The sequence below is a fragment of the Mirounga leonina genome, unplaced genomic scaffold (assembly GCF_011800145.1).
Source record: "Mirounga leonina isolate KUSES-001 unplaced genomic scaffold, KU_Mleo_1.0 Mir_173, whole genome shotgun sequence".
Taxonomy (NCBI): domain Eukaryota; kingdom Metazoa; phylum Chordata; class Mammalia; order Carnivora; family Phocidae; genus Mirounga; species Mirounga leonina.
This window is the reverse complement of record NW_023270447.1, coordinates 339,031-345,308: the sequence shown is the minus strand read 5'-3', so window position 1 is coordinate 345,308 and position 6,278 is coordinate 339,031. Positions and strand designations below refer to the sequence as shown.

Genomic DNA, 6,278 nt, shown 5'->3' with positions numbered 1-6,278 from the left:
AGTCTTTAAAGGCTCTATCTCCAAATATAGTCATATTCTGAGGTACTGGGGGTTAGGATTTCAACATATGAATTTTGAGGTGACACAATTCAGCCCTTATTTTGTGATTTTAAAGGTAATGTATATAATGTTTCATCATCAACAAAAGTATTTACTCCAGAGTTTGGTAGATACACTATCAGATATAGGAAGTTTTATTCCTAGCTGATTAAGAATTTATTTTAAATTCAGTAACCACTGAATTGTTTAAAAAAAAAATGCCTTCACATGATATTTCTTCTTTCATCTGTAAAAGTAGTTAATAACATTAATATATTTTTATATGTTAAACCACCTTGCATTCCTAGGATATTCCCAACTTGATCACAATATATTATCTTTTTAATACATTTCTTTTTTTTATTATGTTAATCACCATACATCATTAGTTTTTGATGTAGTGTTCCATGATTCATTGTTTGCGTATAACACCCAGTGCTCCATGCAGAACATGCCCTCTTTAATACCCATCACCAGGCTAACCCATCCTCCCACCCCCCCTCCCCTCTAGAACCCTCAGTTTGTTTTTCAGAGTCCATAGTCTCTCATGGCTCATCTCCCCCTCTGATTCCCCCCCTTCATTCTTCCCCTCCTGCTATCTTCTTCTTCTTCTTTTAACATATAATGTATTATTTGTTTCAGAGGTACAGATCTGTGATTCAACAGTCTCGCACAATTCACAGTGCTCACCATAGCACATACCCTCCCCAATGTCTATCACCCAGCCACCCCATCCCTCCCACCCCCCTTTTTAATACATTTCTAAATTAAATTTGCTAATGTTTAGTTTGGATTTTTTTGAACTGTGTCTATAAGTGATTTGAAAACATAATTTTCCCTTATCATACTGACCTTTTCTGATTTCAGTATCAATATTATGTTACAGTCACAAAGTGAGTTTAGAGATGTTCTTTTCCCTCATCTCAGGAAGAGATTATACAAGATTGGAATGATCTGTTCTTGAAAGACTGGTAGAATTTACTTCTAAAAACACCTAGACATTGGTGTTTTTTTTGGGGGGGGAGATTTCAAATCATCTACTTCAATTTCCTTAACAATTTTGGTCTCTCTTCATTCCTACTATGGCATTTGTATTTTTTTGTTTTTTTAAAGATTTTATTTATTTATTTGAGAGAGAGTGAGTGAGAGAGAAAGCACAAATGGGGGGAGGGGCAGAGGGCAAGGGAGAAGCAGACTCACAGCTGAGTGGGGAGCCCAACGCAGGGCTCAATCCCAGGACCTCGGGATCATGACCTGAGCCGAAGGCAGACACCCAATGACTGAGCCACCCAGGCGCCCCCCTACTATGGCATTTTGAATTTGTCTTCATATTTTTCTATAACTTCTTCCATTTTCTCAAGGTTTTCAAATTTACAGGTACAGAATTTTTTTATTTTAATCTTTTTATGGGTTTGTAGTTATATTCCCTTTATCATTAATATATGGATCTTCTTTCCCCCCATTAATCTTAGGAGTTTATCTATTTTACCAGTTTTCTTCAAAGAACATTCTCAGTTTAGTATGTGAGTCTTTATTTTGGGGTTGTGAGTTCAAACCCCAAGTTGGGCATAGAGTTTACTTAAAAAAAAAAAGAAAGATCATTCTCAGTTTTATTGACTTTTTATTGTTCTCCCACTCCCTTTTTCATTGATTTCTGCTTACAGTTTTGTAATTTAATCTGTTCTATTTCAGGGTGCCTGGGTGGCTCAGTTGGTTAAGCGACTGCCTTCGGCTCAGGTCATGATCCTGGAGTCCCGGGATCGAGTCCTGCATCAGGCTCCCTGCTCGGCGGGGAGTCTGCTTCTCCCTCTGACCCTCCCCCTCTCATGCTCTCTCTCTCTCATTCTCTCTCTCAAATAAATAAAATAAAATCTTTAAAAAAAAATAATCTGTTCTATTTCAAACATAAGGTGTATAGTTGGCCAATTAGCCCTCCTTTCCCATATAAGCATTTAAGACTACATATTTCCCTCTGTGTATCACTTTACTGTATACTATCTATTTTTTTTAAGATTTTATTTATTTGAGAGAGAGAGTGCACAAGCTGGGGGGAGAGGCAGAGGGAGAGGGAGAAGCAGACTCCCCCTGAGCAGGGAGCCCGATGCAGGGTTCGATCCCAGGACCCTGAGATCATGGCAGCCAAAGGCAGCCACTTAACTGACTGAGCCACCCAGGCACCCCTACTATCTATTTTTTAAAGATTTATTTATTTTAGAGAGAGAGAGAGCATGGGGTTGGGGGGGGTGCAGAGAGCCCAATGTGGGGCTCGATATCACAACCCTAAGATCATGAGCCAAAACCAAGAGTTGGACACTTAACCAAATATGCCACCCAGGTGCCCCAACTATCTATTTTTAAGTATTTTCACTATTGTTTGTTCCATTTCGCTATTGATTTTTCCACTATTGTTTTAAAAATTCCCATTGTGATTTCTTCTTTGACACAGACCAGTTATTTAGAGTTCTTTAAATCTTCAAAGGAAATATTTTGTTTTGTTTTATTGACTTACGATTAACAACATTGTGGTAAGATGACCTGGTTGGTGCAATTTGATTCTTTGGTATTTTATGAGACTGGCATTTATGGGCTGGTACATTAATATCTGAAAATATTCCATGTATGTTTGAATGTACATTTTTTAGCTGTTGGGTTTGAATTGCTTATTTGTTGGATCAAACTTTTTATTCAAGTCTTCTAAATCTTTACCAGTTTTCTATTTCCTGCTTCATGTATCAATAAGTGAAGAGAAGTATGTTGAAATCTCCCAATGATGATGTGTTTCTCAATTTTTCCATTTGGTGCTCGCTTCAGCAGCACATATACTAAATTTGGAAGATATAGAGAAGATTAGCATTGTCCCTGCACAAGGATAGCACACAAATTCATGAAGCATTCCCATATTTAAAAATTATTTTTCCCATGTTGTTCTTTTGGTAATGTTTATGAGCTTAGGTGGTAGACCTTAATCTCTGAGAAACCTGAGGGCCCAAATTGAGGGCACTTTCTTCCAGAAAGAAATATGCATCTCCCAGAAGCTAGGGAACATTAAGGACCTGGATGACTTTAGCCTCTGCCAGGATCCCTGGCTTAATGTGGGGGCTATGGTTATCTTTCCTTTGCTCCTGGTCCCAGGCTTATCTCCCAACTACTAGCCCACATATCCAAGGCACAGCATAGAGTAAATGCAATTCAAACATTTGAGTGACTCCATTTAATTTACTAAAGGCAATTTAATTAAAATATGGTTCCTGCTCCCAAGGAATTTGTCATTTGATGGCAGATGACAGATAATTATTGTGCCGGATACTTTCACCAGCCTTGTTTGACAAACTTCATCTGTCCTTGCTTTAACATTAATTCATCATCCATTGTTCAAATCGTTGAAAATGCAGTCTTAAATGCTCTTTTTGACTTCTCTCTCGATTTTCTTCCTTTCTCACAGGCCATTTACTCCTTTTCAGTTTGATTGAATGACTCCATTTCTTCTGCTTACTTTATATTAATTAGGTTGGCAAGTGACCAAATACATAATCCACTCTGACTTGAACAAAAATAAAATGCTTAAGGTTCATGTAACCAAGAAATCTAATGTGGGGGTTCAGACTTTGGCACAGCCTGCTCCAAGGACCAAACGATGTGGTCAGCAATATTTTCCTCTTCGTAGTTCTACTTTCTTCTGCATTGTTTCCACTCTTAGGCCCGCAACTCACTGAAGCAAGATGAGTGCCAGCAACTCCAAGCCTACACACTCCACAACAATCCTAGCTGCTGCTGCTTTTTTTTTTTTTTTTTTTTTTTTACAATCCTAGCTTCTTTCCAGGCAACAAAATTCCCAGAATGTTCACTCTAGCAACATAATTAGTAAGTGCTTGTTTCAATCAGGGCTAGTCACTGTGGAAGACTTCACTGCCTGGATCTAATTCACACACCTGCTTCTGAAGCCTGGGATCCAGTCACAGAATGGAAAGAATGGAAAGCCAGTTTTTAAATGCTACAAAGGCCCTATATCATTTTCCTTACTTTATTTCCTACCTTCGTCCCCCGTGGCTCATATCACTCCAGCTACACTGGCTTTCTTACTATCTTTAAGGATGTCAAGCCTGCTTGCTCTTTAGGGTTTCTGGATTTATTCTTATCTCTGCCTATAATTTTGTTAACACAGATATCATTTCAGTTAAGTTTTTGCTTAGTATTGCATCCCATAATACCCTTTGCTGGGGGTCTTTTTATTTTTATTTTTTATTTTTATTTTTTTTAAAAGATTTTATTTATTTATTTGACAGAGAGACAGCGAGAGCAGGAACACAAGCAGGGGGAGTGGGAGAGGGAGAAGCAGGCTTCCCGCCGAGCAGGGAGCCCGATGCGGGGCTCGATCCCAGGACCCTGGGATCATGACCTGAGCCGAAGGCAGAGGCTTAACGACTGAGCCACCCAGGCGCCCTGCTGGGGGTCTTTTTAGACAGCTACCAAATCAATTTTCTTTCAGAACTACAGTCTTTTATAAGATTCACATTTGATGTGAGGTGAAAAAAAAAATCAAGCAAAATACTCAATGATCTAAAGTCCTAATTTACATCATTCTGTGGTCTCTTAACCTAACATCCTAAATCTACTTTGAAGGGAACTAGTGTATGTTCAAGTGACTCCCAAGTCTGCGGTCTTCAATTGTTTTGTCCCAAAGAGAACTTTGGAAACTATGTACCCTTTATACCTTGACTACTAAAATGTGTAAGTTTAATAGTTGCAAGTTTGTAGTTCCTGGCATATTGTACATTGTGTTATATATGCTTTAAATATATCATTGTCAAAACCTTGGCACTTAATTCATTCTGTTTATGGAAAATGGCCACTCTGGGGCGCCTAGGTGGCTCAGTCGTTAAGCGTCTGCCTTCGGCTCAGGTCATGGTCCCAGGGTCTTGGGATCGAGCCCCGCATTGGGCTCCCTGCTCGGCGGGAGGCCTGCTTCTCCCTCTCCCACTCCCCCTGTGCTCCCTCTCTTGCTCTCTGTGAAATAAATAAAATCTTAAGAAAGAAAGAAAGAAAATGGCCACTCTATAACCTAACTGGCCAGTCCTTATCATCAGAAAAGATCTGACCTCATGATCCCAGAGTCCTGGGATCAAGCCCCGCATCGGGCTCCCTGCTCCGCGGGAAGCCTGCTTCTCCCTCTCCCACTCCCCCTGCTTGTGTTCCCTCTCTCGCTGTGTCTCTCTCTGTCAAATAAATAAATAAAATCTTTAAAAAAAAAAAAAAGATCTGACCTCATTTGAATTCAAAACAGTTAATTTATAAACATTCCTATTACAACCTACTCTCTTTCAAGTTCTAGGATTGATAGAAGACAGAGAAGGTAGAAGTTTGTGTCTGGGTGAAATAGGGTCCTGCTTCTTTCAGTATTTCTCTCTCTGGTGCTATGCAGCCTTTCTCTTTGTTTGGATTGCTCCCCAAAGATTTTTATACCCTGGGGCAGTGCACCAGAGTAAGAACTGGGATGAGTGAGGTAGCTTTACTTTTGTAAGAGACGGAATCTGTGTAAGATGAATTGGTAAAGAAGTCCTGAGGCATCCATTCTCATCTGGGTGGAGATCATTCTAAATTCAGGGTACAGATGAAACAAAATTTGCAAAATAATTCCATAAAACTACACTACCGTTTGAAACTAAAGATCACCTATCCTAGAGCATTTCACCTACCTATGCCAGAGGTAGGATTACAAAAATATTCCCAAGTCAGGGGCACCAGTTGAGCGTCTGACTCTTGGTTTCAGCTCAGGTTATGATGTCAGGGTCGTGAGATCAAGTCCTGCATCGGGCTCTGCACTTAGCAGGAGTCTACTTGAGAGTCCCTCTCTCCCTCTCCCTTCCTCTGCTCCTCCTCTTGCTCTCTTTCTCTAATAAATAATCTTTAAAAAAAAATTTCTGGGGTGCCTGGGTGGCTTAGTCATTAAATGTCTGCCCTTGGCTCAGGTCATGATCCTAGGGTCCTGGGATCAAGCCCCACATCAGGCTCCCTGCTCAGCAGGAAGCCTGTTTCTCCCTCTCCCCCTCCCCCTGCTTGTGTTCCTGTTCTTGCTATCTCTATCCCTGTCAAATATATAAATAAATAATAAATTTAAAAAATTTCCAAGTCAAAGTTTTCTAAAATTTCCGTTTGAATTATAGAAATTGTAACATCTCTTAGTTCAAAGGAAACAATCTGGGTTCTAAGACTACATTAAATAGCAATGCTCCAGGGCATGA

At 39.8% G+C, this 6,278-nt stretch overlaps 1 non-coding gene across 1 annotated transcript; it reads left to right on the top strand.

Moving 5' to 3' along the window:
- The first annotated feature begins 2,837 nt into the window (after positions 1–2,837).
- Positions 2,838–2,943, top strand: LOC118020430. Its single transcript, XR_004681871.1, has one exon. It is a non-coding gene; the product is annotated as a U6 spliceosomal RNA (small nuclear RNA).
- Positions 2,944–6,278: the final 3,335 nt, after the last annotated feature.